Below are 16,345 nucleotides of genomic sequence, written 5' to 3'. Positions count from 1 at the left end.
GCCCTCGTACAAGCTACCGCTCTCTCCGGCTCCCGGAGCAGGAGAAGCGGCTGCTTCGCGCACACAACAGCGGAGCGGCAGCCGTACGCTCCGAAGCGCTGCTTCAGCCGAAAGACGCCGGCCACCGGCGCTTAGCTTCGGACAGCGCCTGAGAGCCGTAGTGTGCGTCTGCACTAGACTGCATGATAACGAAAAGCTTTGGCAGTGTGTCTCGCAGGGAGATAGCTTAGGAGCGCAGCGCACTTATGCCTCCCTTGTCCAGAAACACGATTTTACTGCACACTCCAAAAACAATGCTCTTTCCAGGGCAATATATAAGCTGCTTTCTGACGGCCCTGATCTTTCGATTACTCTTGCCCAGCTCGTTGTTTTAACGTGCACGTGCCGTCCTGGCATTCAGTGCACAGTGAAAGCAATCGCAAAAGTCCAGCAGCTGCTGACTCCCAAACACAAGGCGCTGGCTATGTTCTTGCTTCTCGACAACTCAACGCAGCCCTTCATTTCTGCAGCTGCCATCGAGTTCTCTGCATCTCGAGCCTTCGGAAACGAGCACGAGTTTCCCAAGAGGGGCTTCATCAGGACGAAGTCAAAACCCAGGAAAATTGTCTCGGAGCACCTTCAATAAAGCATGCCAGCAGTGCATTGAAAAGGCAGGGAGCTTTAGCCACCGTCCTCTAGCAGTCGCAAGGCTGTGCACACAATGTCGTCTCTCTGCAGCAACGTTCTTCGCCCTCGTACAAACTACAGCTCTGTCCGGCTCCCGGAGCAGGAGAAGTGGCTGCTTCGCGCACACAACAGCGGAGCGGCAGCCCTACGCTCCGAAGCGCTGCTTCAGCCGAAAGACGCCGGCCACCGGCGCTTGGCTTCGGACAGCTCCGGAGAGCCGTAGTGTGCGTCTGCACTAAACTGCATGATAGCGAAAAGCTTTGGCAGTGTGTCTCGCAGGGAGATAGCTTAGGAGCGCAGCGCACTTATGCCTCCCTTGTCCAGAAACACGATTTTACTGCACACTCCAAAAACAATGCTCTTTCCAGGGCAATATATAAGCTGCTTTCTGACGGCCGTGATCTTTCGATTACTCTTGCCCAGCTCGTTGTTTTAACGTGCACGTGCCGTCCTGGCATTCAGTGCACAGTGAAAGCAATCGCAAAAGTCCAGCAGCTGCTGACTCCCAAACACAAGGCGCTGGCTATGTTCTTGCTTCTCGACAACTCAACGCAGCCCTTCATTTCTGCAGCTGCCATCGAGTTCTCTGCATCTCGAGCCTTCGGAAACGAGCACGAGTTTCCCAAGAGGGGCTTCATCAGGACGAAGTCAAAACCCAGGAAAATTGTCTCGGAGCACCTTCAATAAAGCATGCCAGCAGTGCATTGAAAAGGCAGGGAGCTTTAGCCACCGTCCTCTAGCAGTCGCAAGGCTGTGCACACAATGTCGTCTCTCTGCAGCAACGTTCTTCGCCCTCGTACAAGCTACAGCTCTGTCCGGCTCCCGGAGCAGGAGAAGCGGCTGCTTCGCGCACACAACAGCGGAGCGGCAGCCGTACGCTCCGAAGCGCTGCTTCAGCCGAAAGACGCCGGCGACCGGCGCTTGGCTTCGGACAGCTCCGGAGAGCCGTAGTGTGCGTCTGCACTAAACTGCATGATAGCGAAAAGCTTTGGCAGTGTGTCTCGCAGGGAGATAGCTTAGGAGCGCAGCGCACTTATGCCTCCCTTGTCCAAAAACACGATTTTACTGCACACTCCAAAAATAGTGCTCTTTCCTGGGCAATACGTAAGCTGCTATCTAGCGGCCGTGATTTTTCGGCTACTCTTGCTCAGCTAGTTGTTTTAACGTGCACAGGCCGTCCTGGCTTTCAGTGCACAGTGATAGCAATCGCAAAAGTCTAGCAGCTGCTGACTTCCAAACACCAGGCGCTGGCTATGTTCTTGCTTCTCGACAACTCAAGGCAGCCCTTCATTTCTGCAGTTGCCATCGAGGTCTCTGCATGTCGGAGACTCAGAGGACGAGCACGAGTTTCCCAGGAGGGGCTGCATCAGGACGAATTCAAAACTCAGGAAAATTGTCCTGGAACACCTTCCCTAAGGATGCTAGAATGGAATTGAAGAGGCAGGCGAGCGGCCACCACGGTCCTCTAGCACTCCTTAGGGTGCGCGCAGAAGGCCGGTGCTCTGCGGCTTCGTTCTTCGCCCTCGTACAAGCTACCGCTCTCTCCGGCTCCCGGAGCAGGAGAAGCGGCTGCTTCGCGCACACAACAGCGGAGCGGCAGCCGTACGCTCCGAAGCGCTGCTTCAGCCGAAAGACGCCGGCCACCGGCGCTTGGCTTCGGACAGCTCCGGAGAGCCGTAGTGTGCGTCTGCACTAGACTGCATGATAGCGAAAAGCTTTGCCAGTGTGTCTTGCAGGGAGATAGCTTAGAAGCGCAGCGCACTTTTGCCTCCCTTGTCCAGAAACACGATTTTACTGCACACTCCAAAAATAGTGCTCTTTCCTGGGCAATACGTAAGCTGCTATCTAGCGGCCGTGATTTTTCGGCTACTCTTGCTCAGCTAGTTGTTTTAACGTGCACAGGCCGTCCTGGCTTTCAGTGCACAGTGATAGCAATCGCAAAAGTCTAGCAGCTGCTGACTTCCAAACACAAGGCGCTGGCTATGTTCTTGCTTCTCGACAACTCAAGGCAGCCCTTCATTTCTGCAGTTGCCATCGAGGTCTCTGCATGTCGGAGACTCAGAGGACGAGCACGAGTTTCCCAGGAGGGGCTGCATCAGGACGAATTCAAAACTCAGGAAAATTGTCCTGGAACACCTTCCCTAAGGATGCTAGAATGGAATTGAAGAGGCAGGCGAGCGGCCACCACGGTCCTCTAGCAGTCCTTAGGGTGCGCGGAGAAGCCGGGTGCTCTGCGGCTTCGTTCTTCGCCCTCGTACAAGCTACCGCTCTCTCCGGCTCCCGGAGCAGGAGAAGCGGCTGCTTCGCGCACACAACAGCGGAGCGGCAGCCGTACGCTCCGAAGCGCTGCTTCAGCCGAAAGACGCCGGCCACCGGCGCTTGGCTTCGGACAGCTCCGGAGAGCCGTAGTGTGCGTCTGCACTAAACTGCATCATAGCGAAAAGCTTTGCCAGTGTGTCTCGCAGGGAGATAGCTTAGAAGCGCAGCGCACTTTTGCCTCCCTTGTCCAGAAACACGATTTTACTGCACACTCCAAAAACACTGCTCTTTCCAGGGCAATATATAAGCTGCTTTCTGACGGCCGTGATCTTTCGATTACTCTTGCCCAGCTCGTTGTTTTAACGTGCACATGCCGTCCTGGCATTCAGTGCACAGTGAAGGCAATCGCAAAAGTCCAGGTGCTGCTGACTCCCAAACACAAGGCGCTGGCTATGTTCTTGTTTCTCGACAACTCAACGCAGCCCTTCATTTCTGCAGTTGCCATCGAGGTCTCTGCACTCGGAGACGCAGAGGACGAGTAGGAGTTTCCCAGGAGGGGCTGCATCAGGACGAATTCAAAACTCAGGAAAATTGTCCTGGAACACCTTCCCTAAGGATGCTAGAATGGAATTGAAGAGGCAGGCGAGCGGCCACCACGGTCCTCTACCAGTCCTTAGGGTGCGCGCAGAAGGCCGGTGCTCTGCGGCTTCGTTCTTCGCCCTCGTACAAGCTACCGCTCTGTCCGGCTCACGGAGCAGGAGAAGCGGCTGCCTCGCGCACACAACAGAGGAGCGGCAGCCGTACGCTCCGAAGCGCTGCTTCAGCCAAAAGACGCCGGCGACCGGCGCTTCGCTTCGGACAGCTCCGGAGAGCCGTAGTGTGCGTCTGCACTAGACTGCATCGTAGCGAAAAGCTTTGCCAGTGTGTCTTAGCAAGGAGATAGCTTAGGAGCGCAGCGCACTTATGCCTTCCTTGTCCATAAACACGATTTTACTGCACACTCCAAAAACACTGCTCTTTCCAGGGCAATATATAAGCTGCTTTCTGACGGCCGTGATCTTTCGATTACTCTTGCCCAGCTCGTTGTTTTAACGTGCACATGCCGTCCTGGCATTCAGTGCACAGTGAAAGCAATCGCAAAAGTCCAGGTGCTGCTGACTCCCAAACACAAGGCGCTGGCTATGTTCTTGCTTCTCGACAACTCAACGAAGCCCTTCATTTCTGCAGTTGCCATCGAGGTCTCTGCACTCGGAGACGCAGAGGACGAGTAGGAGTTTCCCAGGAGATGCTGCATCAGGACGAATTCAAAACTCAGGAAAATTGTCCTGGAACACCTTCCCTAAGGATGCTAGAATGGAATTGAAGGGGCAGGCGAGCGGCCACCACGGTCCTCTCGCAGTCCTTAGGGTGCGCGCAGAAGGCCGGTGCTCTGCGGCTTCGTTCTTCGCCCTCGTACAAGCTACCGCTCTGTCCGGCTCGCGGAGCAGGAGAAGCGGCTGCTTCGCGCACACAACAGCCGTACGCTCCGAAGCGCTGCTTCAGCCGAAAGACGCCGGCGACCGGCGCTTGGCTTCGGACAGCTCCGGAGAGCCGTAGTGTGCGTCTGCACTAGACTGCATGATAACGAAAAGCTTTGGCAGTGTGTCTCGCAGGGAGATAGCTTAGGAGCGCAGCACACTTATGCCTCCCTTGCCCAGAAACACGATTTTACTGCACACTCCAAAAACACTGCTCTTTCCAGGGCAATATATAAGCTGCTTTCTGACGGCCGTGATCTTACGATTACTGCTCTTGCCCAGCTCGTTGTTTTAACGTGCACATGCCGTCCTGGCATTCAGTGCACAGTGAAGGCAATCGCAAAAGTCCAGCAGCTGCTGACTCCCAAACACAAGGCGCTGGCTATGTTCTTGCTCCTCGACTACTCAACGCAGCCCTTCATTTCTGCAGTTGCCATCGAGGTCTCTGCACTCGGAGACTCAGAGGACGAGTAGGAGTTTCCCAGGAGGGGCTGCATCAGGACGAATTCAAAACTCCAGAAAATTGTCCTGGAACACCTTCCCTAAGGATGCTAGAATGGAATTGAAGAGGCAGGCGAGCGGCCACCACGGTCCTCTACCAGTCCTTAGGGTGCGCGCAGAAGGCCGGTGCTCTGCGGCTTCGTTCTTCGCCCTCGTACAAGCTACCGCTCTGTCCGGCTCGCGGAGCAGGAGAAGCGGCTGCTTCGCGCACACAACAGAGGAGCGGCAGCCGTACGCTCCGAAGCGCTGCTTCAGCCGAAAGACGCCGGCGACCGGCGCTTGGCTTCGGACAGCTCCGGAGAGCCGTAGTGTGCGTCTGCACTGGACTGCATCATAGCGAAAAGCTTTAGCAGTGTGTCTCGCAGGGAGATAGCTTAGGAGCGCAGGGCACTTATGCCTCCCTTGTCCAGAAACACGATTTTATTGCACACTCCAAAAACACTGCTCTTTCCAGGGCAAGATGTCAGATGCTCTCTGATGCCCGTGCTCCCTTCCTGCTCTTGCCCAGCTCGTTGTTTTAACGTGCACATGCCGTCCTGGCATTCAGTGCACAGTGAAGGCAATCGCAAAAGTCCAGCAGCTGCTGACTCCCAAACGAATTTCCCAAGAGGGGCTGCATCAGGACGAAGTCAAAACCCAGGAAAGTTGTCTCGGAACGCCTTCAATAAAGCATGCCAGCAGTGCATTGAAAAGGCAGGGAGCTTTAGCCACTGTCATCTAGCAGTCCCAAGGCTGTACACACAATGTCGTCTCCCTGCGGCTTCGTTCTTCGCCCTCGTACAAGCTACCGCTCTGTCCGGCTCACGGAGCAGGAGAAGCGGCTGCCTCGCGCACACAACAGAGGAGCGGCAGCCGTACGCTCCGAAGCGCTGCTTCAGCCGAAAGACGCCGGCGACCGGCGCTTGGCTTCGGACAGCTCCGGAGAGCCGCAGTGTCCGTCTGCACTAGACTGCATGATAACGAAAAGCTTTGGCAGTGTGTCTCGCAGGGAGATAGCTTAGGAGCGCAGCACACTTATGCCTCCCTTGTCCAGAAACACGATTTTACTGCACACTCCAAAAACACTGCTCTTTCCTGGGCAATATATAAGCTGCTTTCTGTCGGCCGTGATCTTTCGATTACTGCTCTTGCCCAGCTCGTTGTTTTAACGTGCACATGCCGTCCTGGCATTCAGTGCACAGTGAAAGCAATCGCAAAAGTCCAGGTGCTGCTGACTCCCAAACACAAGGCGCTGGCTATGTTCTTGCTTCTCGACAACTCAACGCAGCCCTTCATTTCTGCAGTTGCCATCGAGGTCTCTGCACTCGGAGACGCAGAGGACGAGTAGGAGTTTCCCAGGAGGGGCTGCATCAGGACGAATTCAAAACTCAGGAAAATTGTCCTGGAACACCTTCCCTAAGGATGCTAGAATGGAATTGAAGAGGCAGGCGAGCGGCCACCACGGTCCTCTAGCAGTCCTTAGGGTGCGCGCAGAAGGCCGGTGCTCTGCGGCTTCGTTCTTCGCCGTCGTACAATCTACCGCTCTGTCCGGCTCGCGGAGCAGGAGAAGCGGCTGCCTCGCGCACACAACAGCCGTACGCTCCGAAGCGCTGCTTCAGCCGAAAGACGCCGGCGACCGGCGCTTGGCTTCGGACAGCTCCGGAGAGCCGTAGTGTGCGTCTGCACTAGACTGCATGATAACGAAAAGCTTTGCCAGTGTGTCTCGCAGGGAGATAGCTTAGGAGCGCAGGGCACTTATGCCTCCCTTGTCCAGAAACACAATTTTACTGCACACTCCAAAAACACTGCTCTTTCCAGGGCAATATATAAGCTGCTTTCTGACGGCCGTGATCTTTCGATTACTCTTGCCCAGCTCGTTGTTTTAACGTGCACATGCCGTCCTGGCATTCAGTGCACAGTGAAGGCAATCGCAAAAGTCCAAGTGCTGCTGACTCCCAAACACAAGGCGCTGGCTATGTTCTTGTTTCTCGACAACTCAACGCAGCCCTTCATTTCTGCAGTTGCCATCGAGGTCTCTGCACTCGGAGACGCAGAGGACGAGTAGGAGTTTCCCAGGAGGGGCTGCATCAGGACGAATTCAAAACTCAGGAAAATTGTCCTGGAACACCTTCCCTAAGGATGCTAGAATGGAATTGAAGAGGCAGGCGAGCGGCCACCACGGTCCTCTACCAGTCCTTAGGGTGCGCGCAGAAGGCCGGTGCTCTGCGGCTTCGTTCTTCGCCCTCGTACAAGCTACCGCTCTGTCCGGCTCACGGAGCAGGAGAAGCGACTGCCTCGCGCACACAACAGAGGAGCGGCAGCCGTACGCTCCGAAGCGCTGCTTCAGCCAAAAGACGCCGGCGACCGGCGCTTGGCTTCGGACAGCTCCGGAGAGCCGTAGTGTGCGTCTGCACTAGACTGCATCGTAGCGAAAAGCTTTGCCAGTGTGTCTTAGCAAGGAGATAGCTTAGGAGCGCAGCGCACTTATGCCTTCCTTGTCCATAAACACCATTTTACTGCACACTCCAAAAACACTGCTCTTTCCAGGGCAATATATAAGCTGCTTTCTGACGGCCGTGATCTTTCGATTACTCTTGCCCAGCTCGTTGTTTTAACGTGCACATGCCGTCCTGGCATTCAGTGCACAGTGAAAGCAATCGCAAAAGTCCAGGTGCTGCTGACTCCCAAACACAAGGCGCTGGCTATGTTCTTGCTTCTCGACAACTCAACGAAGCCCTTCATTTCTGCAGTTGCCATCGAGGTCTCTGCACTCGGAGACGCAGAGGACGAGTAGGAGTTTCCCAGGAGATGCTGCATCAGGACGAATTCAAAACTCAGGAAAATTGTCCTGGAACACCTTCCCTAAGGATGCTAGAATGGAATTGAAGGGGCAGGCGAGCGGCCACCACGGTCCTCTCGCAGTCCTTAGGGTGCGCGCAGAAGGCCGGTGCTCTGCGGCTTCGTTCTTCGCCCTCGTACAAGCTACCGCTCTGTCCGGCTCGCGGAGCAGGAGAAGCGGCTGCTTCGCGCACACAACAGCCGTACGCTCCGAAGCGCTGCTTCAGCCGAAAGACGCCGGCGACCGGCGCTTGGCTTCGGACAGCTCCGGAGAGCCGTAGTGTGCGTCTGCACTAGACTGCATGATAACGAAAAGCTTTGGCAGTGTGTCTCGCAGGGAGATAGCTTAGGAGCGCAGCACACTTATGCCTCCCTTGCCCAGAAACACGATTTTACTGCACACTCCAAAAACACTGCTCTTTCCAGGGCAATATATAAGCTGCTTTCTGACGGCCGTGATCTTACGATTACTGCTCTTGCCCAGCTCGTTGTTTTAACGTGCACATGCCGTCCTGGCATTCAGTGCACAGTGAAGGCAATCGCAAAAGTCCAGCAGCTGCTGACTCCCAAACACAAGGCGCTGGCTATGTTCTTGCTTCTCGACTACTCAACGCAGCCCTTCATTTCTGCAGTTGCCATCGAGGTCTCTGCACTCGGAGACGCAGAGGACGAGTAGGAGTTTCCCAGGAGGGGCTGCATCAGGACGAATTCAAAACTCCAGAAAATTGTCCTGGAACACCTTCCCTAAGGATGCTAGAATGGAATTGAAGAGGCAGGCGAGCGGCCACCACGGTCCTCTAGCAGTCCTTAGGGTGCGCGCAGAAGGCCGGTGCTCTGCGGCTTCGTTCTTCGCCGTCGTACAGACTACCGCTCTGTCCGGCTCGCGGAGCAGGAGAAGCGGCTGCTTCGCGCACACAACAGAGGAGCCGCAGCCGTACGCTCCGAAGCGCTGCTTCAGCCGAAAGACGCCGGCGACCGGCGCTTCGCTTCGGACAGCTCCGGAGAGCCGTAGTGTGCGTCTGCACTGGACTGCATCGTAGCGAAAAGCTTTGCCAGTGTGTCTTAGCAAGGAGATAGCTTAGGAGCGCAGCGCACTTATGCCTCCCTTGTCCAGAAACACGATTTTACTGCACACTCCAAAAACAATGCTCTTTCCAGGGCAATATATAAGCTGCTTTCTGACGGCCGTGATCTTTCGATTACTCTTGCCCAGCTCGTTGTTTTAACGTGCACATGCCGTCCTGGCATTCAGTGCACAGTGAAGGCAATCGCAAAAGTCCAGCAGCTGCTGACTCCCAAATGAATTTCCCAACAGGGGCTTCATCAGGACGAAGTCAAAACCCAGGAAAGTTGTCTCGGAACGCCTTCAATAAAGCATGCCAGCAGTGCATTGAAAAGGCAGGGAGCTTTAGCCCCTGTCATCTAGCAGTCCCAAGGCTGTACACACAATGTCGTCTCCCTGCGGCTTCGTTCTTCGCCCTCGTACAAGCTACCGCTCTGTCCGGCTCACGGAGCAGGAGAAGCGGCTGCCTCGCGCACACAACAGAGGAGCGGCAGCCGTACGCTCCGAAGCGCTGCTTCAGCCGAAAGACGCTGGCGACCGGCGCTTGGCTTCGGACAGCTCCGGAGAGCCGCAGTGTCCGTCTGCACTAGACTGCATGATAACGAAAAGCTTTGGCAGTGTGTCTCGCAGGGAGATAGCTTAGGAGCGCAGCGCACTTATGCCTCCCTTGTCTAGAAACACGATTTTACTGCACACTCCAAAAACACTGCTCTTTCCTGGGCAATATATAAGCTGCTTTCTGACGGCCGTGATCTTTCGATTACTCTTGCCCAGCTCGTTGTTTTAACGTGCACATGCCGTCCTGGCATTCAGTGCACAGTGAAGGCAATCGCAAAAGTCCAGGTGCTGCTGACTCCCAAACACAAGGCGCTGGCTATGTTCTTGTTTCTCGACAACTCAACGCAGCCCTTCATTTCTGCAGTTGCCATCGAGGTCTCTGCACTCGGAGACGCAGAGGACGAGTAGGAGTTTCCCAGGAGGGGATGCATCAGGACGAATTCAAAACTCAGGAAAATTGTCCTGGAACACCTTCCCTAAGGATGCTAGAATGGAATTGAAGAGGCAGGCGAGCGGCCACCACGGTCCTCTACCAGTCCTTAGGGTGCGCGCAGAAGGCCGGTGCTCTGCGGCTTCGTTCTTCGCCCTCGTACAAGCTACCGCTCTGTCCGGCTCACGGAGCAGGAGAAGCGGCTGCCTCGCGCACACAACAGAGGAGCGGCAGCCGTACGCTCCGAAGCGCTGCTTCAGCCGAAAGACGCCGGCGACCGGCGCTTCGCTTCGGACAGCTCCGGAGAGCCGTAGTGTGCGTCTGCACTAGACTGCATCGTAGCGAAAAGCTTTGCCAGTGTGTCTTAGCAAGGAGATAGCTTAGGAGCGCAGGGCACTTATGCCTTCCTTGTCCATAAACACGATTTTACTGCACACTCCAAAAACACTGCTCTTTCCAGGGCAATATATAAGCTGCTTTCTGACGGCCGTGATCTTTCGATTACTCTTGCCCAGCTCGTTGTTTTAACGTGCACATGCCGTCCTGGCATTCAGTGCACAGTGAAAGCAATCGCAAAAGTCCAGGTGCTGCTGACTCCCAAACACAAGGCGCTGGCTATGTTCTTGCTTCTCGACAACTCAACGAAGCCCTTCATTTCTGCAGTTGCCATCGAGGTCTCTGCACTCGGAGACGCAGAGGACGAGTAGGAGTTTCCCAGGAGATGCTGCATCAGGACGAATTCAAAACTCAGGAAAATTGTCCTGGAACACCTTCCCTAAGGATGCTAGAATGGAATTGAAGAGGCAGGCGAGCGGCCACCACGGTCCTCTACCAGTCCTTAGGGTGCGCGCAGAAGGCCGGTGCTCTGCGGCTTCGTTCTTCGCCCTCGTACAAGCTACCGCTCTGTCCGGCTCACGGAGCAGGAGAAGCGGCTGCCTCGCGCACACAACAGAGGAGCGGCAGCCGTACGCTCCGAAGCGCTGCTTCAGCCGAAAGACGCCGGCGACCGGCGCTTCGCTTCGGACAGCTCCGGAGAGCCGTAGTGTGCGTCTGCACTAGACTGCATCGTAGCGAAAAGCTTTGCCAGTGTGTCTTAGCAAGGAGATAGCTTAGGAGCGCAGGGCACTTATGCCTTCCTTGTCCATAAACACGATTTTACTGCACACTCCAAAAACACTGCTCTTTCCAGGGCAATATATAAGCTGCTTTCTGACGGCCGTGATCTTTCGATTACTCTTGCCCAGCTCGTTGTTTTAACGTGCACATGCCGTCCTGGCATTCAGTGCACAGTGAAAGCAATCGCAAAAGTCCAGGTGCTGCTGACTCCCAAACACAAGGCGCTGGCTATGTTCTTGCTTCTCGACAACTCAACGAAGCCCTTCATTTCTGCAGTTGCCATCGAGGTCTCTGCACTCGGAGACGCAGAGGACGAGTAGGAGTTTCCCAGGAGATGCTGCATCAGGACGAATTCAAAACTCAGGAAAATTGTCCTGGAACACCTTCCCTAAGGATGCTAGAATGGAATTGAAGGGGCAGGCGAGCGGCCACCACGGTCCTCTCGCAGTCCTTAGGGTGCGCGCAGAAGGCCGGTGCTCTGCGGCTTCGTTCTTCGCCCTCGTACAAGCTACCGCTCTGTCCGGCTCGCGGAGCAGGAGAAGCGGCTGCTTCGCGCACACAACAGCCGTACGCTCCGAAGCGCTGCTTCAGCCGAAAGACGCCGGCGACCGGCGCTTGGCTTCGGACAGCTCCGGAGAGCCGTAGTGTGCGTCTGCACTGGACTGCATCGTAGCGAAAAGCTTTGCCAGTGTGTCTTAGCAAGGAGATAGCTTAGGAGCGCAGCGCACTTATGCCTTCCTTGTCCATAAACACGATTTTACTGCACACTCCAAAAACACTGCTCTTTCCAGGGCAATATATAAGCTGCTTTCTGACGGCCGTGATCTTTCGATTACTCTTGCCCAGCTCGTTGTTTTAACGTGCACATGCCGTCCTGGCATTCAGTGCACAGTGAAGGCAATCGCAAAAGTCCAGCAGCTGCTGACTCCCAAATGAATTTCCCAACAGGGGCTTCATCAGGACGAAGTCAAAACCCAGGAAAGTTGTCTCGGAACGCCTTCAATAAAGCATGCCAGCAGTGCATTGAAAAGGCAGGGAGCTTTAGCCCCTGTCATCTAGCAGTCCCAAGGCTGTACACACAATGTCGTCTCCCTGCGGCTTCGTTCTTCGCCCTCGTACAAGCTACCGCTCTGTCCGGCTCACGGAGCAGGAGAAGCGGCTGCCTCGCGCACACAACAGAGGAGCGGCAGCCGTACGCTCCGAAGCGCTGCTTCAGCCGAAAGACGCCGGCGACCGGCGCTTGGCTTCGGACAGCTCCGGAGAGCCGCAGTGTCCGTCTGCACTAGACTGCATGATAACGAAAAGCTTTGGCAGTGTGTCTCGCAGGGAGATAGCTTAGGAGCGCAGCGCACTTATGCCTCCCTTGTCTAGAAACACGATTTTACTGCACACTCCAAAAACACTGCTCTTTCCTGGGCAATATATAAGCTGCTTTCTGACGGCCGTGATCTTTCGATTACTCTTGCCCAGCTCGTTGTTTTAACGTGCACATGCCGTCCTGGCATTCAGTGCACAGTGAAGGCAATCGCAAAAGTCCAGGTGCTGCTGACTCCCAAACACAAGGCGCTGGCTATGTTCTTGTTTCTCGACAACTCAACGCAGCCCTTCATTTCTGCAGTTGCCATCGAGGTCTCTGCACTCGGAGACGCAGAGGACGAGTAGGAGTTTCCCAGGAGGGGATGCATCAGGACGAATTCAAAACTCAGGAAAATTGTCCTGGAACACCTTCCCTAAGGATGCTAGAATGGAATTGAAGAGGCAGGCGAGCGGCCACCACGGTCCTCTACCAGTCCTTAGGGTGCGCGCAGAAGGCCGGTGCTCTGCGGCTTCGTTCTTCGCCCTCGTACAAGCTACCGCTCTGTCCGGCTCACGGAGCAGGAGAAGCGGCTGCCTCGCGCACACAACAGAGGAGCGGCAGCCGTACGCTCCGAAGCGCTGCTTCAGCCGAAAGACGCCGGCGACCGGCGCTTGGCTTCGGACAGCTCCGGAGAGCCGTAGTGTGCGTCTGCACTAGACTGCATGATAACGAAAAGCTTTGGCAGTGTGTCTCGCAGGGAGATAGCTTAGGAGCGCAGCACACTTATGCCTCCCTTGCCCAGAAACACGATTTTACTGCACACTCCAAAAACACTGCTCTTTCCAGGGCAATATATAAGCTGCTTTCTGACGGCCGTGATCTTACGATTACTGCTCTTGCCCAGCTCGTTGTTTTAACGTGCACATGCCGTCCTGGCATTCAGTGCACAGTGAAGGCAATCGCAAAAGTCCAGCAGCTGCTGACTCCCAAACACAAGGCGCTGGCTATGTTCTTGCTTCTCGACTACTCAACGCAGCCCTTCATTTCTGCAGTTGCCATCGAGGTCTCTGCACTCGGAGACGCAGAGGACGAGTAGGAGTTTCCCAGGAGGGGCTGCATCAGGACGAATTCAAAACTCCAGAAAATTGTCCTGGAACACCTTCCCTAAGGATGCTAGAATGGAATTGAAGAGGCAGGCGAGCGGCCACCACGGTCCTCTACCAGTCCTTAGGGTGCGCGCAGAAGGCCGGTGCTCTGCGGCTTCGTTCTTCGCCGTCGTACAGACTACCGCTCTGTCCGGCTCGCGGAGCAGGAGAAGCGGCTGCTTCGCGCACACAACAGAGGAGCCGCAGCCGTACGCTCCGAAGCGCTGCTTCAGCCGAAAGACGCCGGCGACCGGCGCTTCGCTTCGGACAGCTCCGGAGAGCCGTAGTGTGCGTCTGCACTGGACTGCATCGTAGCGAAAAGCTTTGCCAGTGTGTCTTAGCAAGGAGATAGCTTAGGAGCGCAGCGCACTTATGCCTCCCTTGTCCAGAAACACGATTTTACTGCACACTCCAAAAACAATGCTCTTTCCAGGGCAATATATAAGCTGCTTTCTGACGGCCGTGATCTTTCGATTACTCTTGCCCAGCTCGTTGTTTTAACGTGCACATGCCGTCCTGGCATTCAGTGCACAGTGAAGGCAATCGCAAAAGTCCAGCAGCTGCTGACTCCCAAATGAATTTCCCAACAGGGGCTTCATCAGGACGAAGTCAAAACCCAGGAAAGTTGTCTCGGAACGCCTTCAATAAAGCATGCCAGCAGTGCATTGAAAAGGCAGGGAGCTTTAGCCCCTGTCATCTAGCAGTCCCAAGGCTGTACACACAATGTCGTCTCCCTGCGGCTTCGTTCTTCGCCCTCGTACAAGCTACCGCTCTGTCCGGCTCACGGAGCAGGAGAAGCGGCTGCCTCGCGCACACAACAGAGGAGCGGCAGCCGTACGCTCCGAAGCGCTGCTTCAGCCGAAAGACGCTGGCGACCGGCGCTTGGCTTCGGACAGCTCCGGAGAGCCGCAGTGTCCGTCTGCACTAGACTGCATGATAACGAAAAGCTTTGGCAGTGTGTCTCGCAGGGAGATAGCTTAGGAGCGCAGCGCACTTATGCCTCCCTTGTCTAGAAACACGATTTTACTGCACACTCCAAAAACACTGCTCTTTCCTGGGCAATATATAAGCTGCTTTCTGACGGCCGTGATCTTTCGATTACTCTTGCCCAGCTCGTTGTTTTAACGTGCACATGCCGTCCTGGCATTCAGTGCACAGTGAAGGCAATCGCAAAAGTCCAGGTGCTGCTGACTCCCAAACACAAGGCGCTGGCTATGTTCTTGTTTCTCGACAACTCAACGCAGCCCTTCATTTCTGCAGTTGCCATCGAGGTCTCTGCACTCGGAGACGCAGAGGACGAGTAGGAGTTTCCCAGGAGGGGATGCATCAGGACGAATTCAAAACTCAGGAAAATTGTCCTGGAACACCTTCCCTAAGGATGCTAGAATGGAATTGAAGAGGCAGGCGAGCGGCCACCACGGTCCTCTACCAGTCCTTAGGGTGCGCGCAGAAGGCCGGTGCTCTGCGGCTTCGTTCTTCGCCCTCGTACAAGCTACCGCTCTGTCCGGCTCACGGAGCAGGAGAAGCGGCTGCCTCGCGCACACAACAGAGGAGCGGCAGCCGTACGCTCCGAAGCGCTGCTTCAGCCGAAAGACGCCGGCGACCGGCGCTTCGCTTCGGACAGCTCCGGAGAGCCGTAGTGTGCGTCTGCACTAGACTGCATCGTAGCGAAAAGCTTTGCCAGTGTGTCTTAGCAAGGAGATAGCTTAGGAGCGCAGGGCACTTATGCCTTCCTTGTCCATAAACACGATTTTACTGCACACTCCAAAAACACTGCTCTTTCCAGGGCAATATATAAGCTGCTTTCTGACGGCCGTGATCTTTCGATTACTCTTGCCCAGCTCGTTGTTTTAACGTGCACATGCCGTCCTGGCATTCAGTGCACAGTGAAAGCAATCGCAAAAGTCCAGGTGCTGCTGACTCCCAAACACAAGGCGCTGGCTATGTTCTTGCTTCTCGACAACTCAACGAAGCCCTTCATTTCTGCAGTTGCCATCGAGGTCTCTGCACTCGGAGACGCAGAGGACGAGTAGGAGTTTCCCAGGAGATGCTGCATCAGGACGAATTCAAAACTCAGGAAAATTGTCCTGGAACACCTTCCCTAAGGATGCTAGAATGGAATTGAAGGGGCAGGCGAGCGGCCACCACGGTCCTCTCGCAGTCCTTAGGGTGCGCGCAGAAGGCCGGTGCTCTGCGGCTTCGTTCTTCGCCCTCGTACAAGCTACCGCTCTGTCCGGCTCGCGGAGCAGGAGAAGCGGCTGCTTCGCGCACACAACAGCCGTACGCTCCGAAGCGCTGCTTCAGCCGAAAGACGCCGGCGACCGGCGCTTGGCTTCGGACAGCTCCGGAGAGCCGTAGTGTGCGTCTGCACTGGACTGCATCGTAGCGAAAAGCTTTGCCAGTGTGTCTTAGCAAGGAGATAGCTTAGGAGCGCAGCGCACTTATGCCTTCCTTGTCCATAAACACGATTTTACTGCACACTCCAAAAACACTGCTCTTTCCAGGGCAATATATAAGCTGCTTTCTGACGGCCGTGATCTTTCGATTACTCTTGCCCAGCTCGTTGTTTTAACGTGCACATGCCGTCCTGGCATTCAGTGCACAGTGAAGGCAATCGCAAAAGTCCAGCAGCTGCTGACTCCCAAATGAATTTCCCAACAGGGGCTTCATCAGGACGAAGTCAAAACCCAGGAAAGTTGTCTCGGAACGCCTTCAATAAAGCATGCCAGCAGTGCATTGAAAAGGCAGGGAGCTTTAGCCCCTGTCATCTAGCAGTCCCAAGGCTGTACACACAATGTCGTCTCCCTGCGGCTTCGTTCTTCGCCCTCGTACAAGCTACCGCTCTGTCCGGCTCACGGAGCAGGAGAAGCGGCTGCCTCGCGCACACAACAGAGGAGCGGCAGCCGTACGCTCCGAAGCGCTGCTTCAGCCGAAAGACGCCGGCGACCGGCGCTTGGCTTCGGACAGCTCCGGAGA

The sequence above is a fragment of the Lonchura striata genome, chromosome 21, assembly GCF_046129695.1.
Source record: "Lonchura striata isolate bLonStr1 chromosome 21, bLonStr1.mat, whole genome shotgun sequence".
NCBI lineage: Eukaryota > Metazoa > Chordata > Aves > Passeriformes > Estrildidae > Lonchura > Lonchura striata.
Note: the sequence above shows the minus strand (reverse complement) of the source record.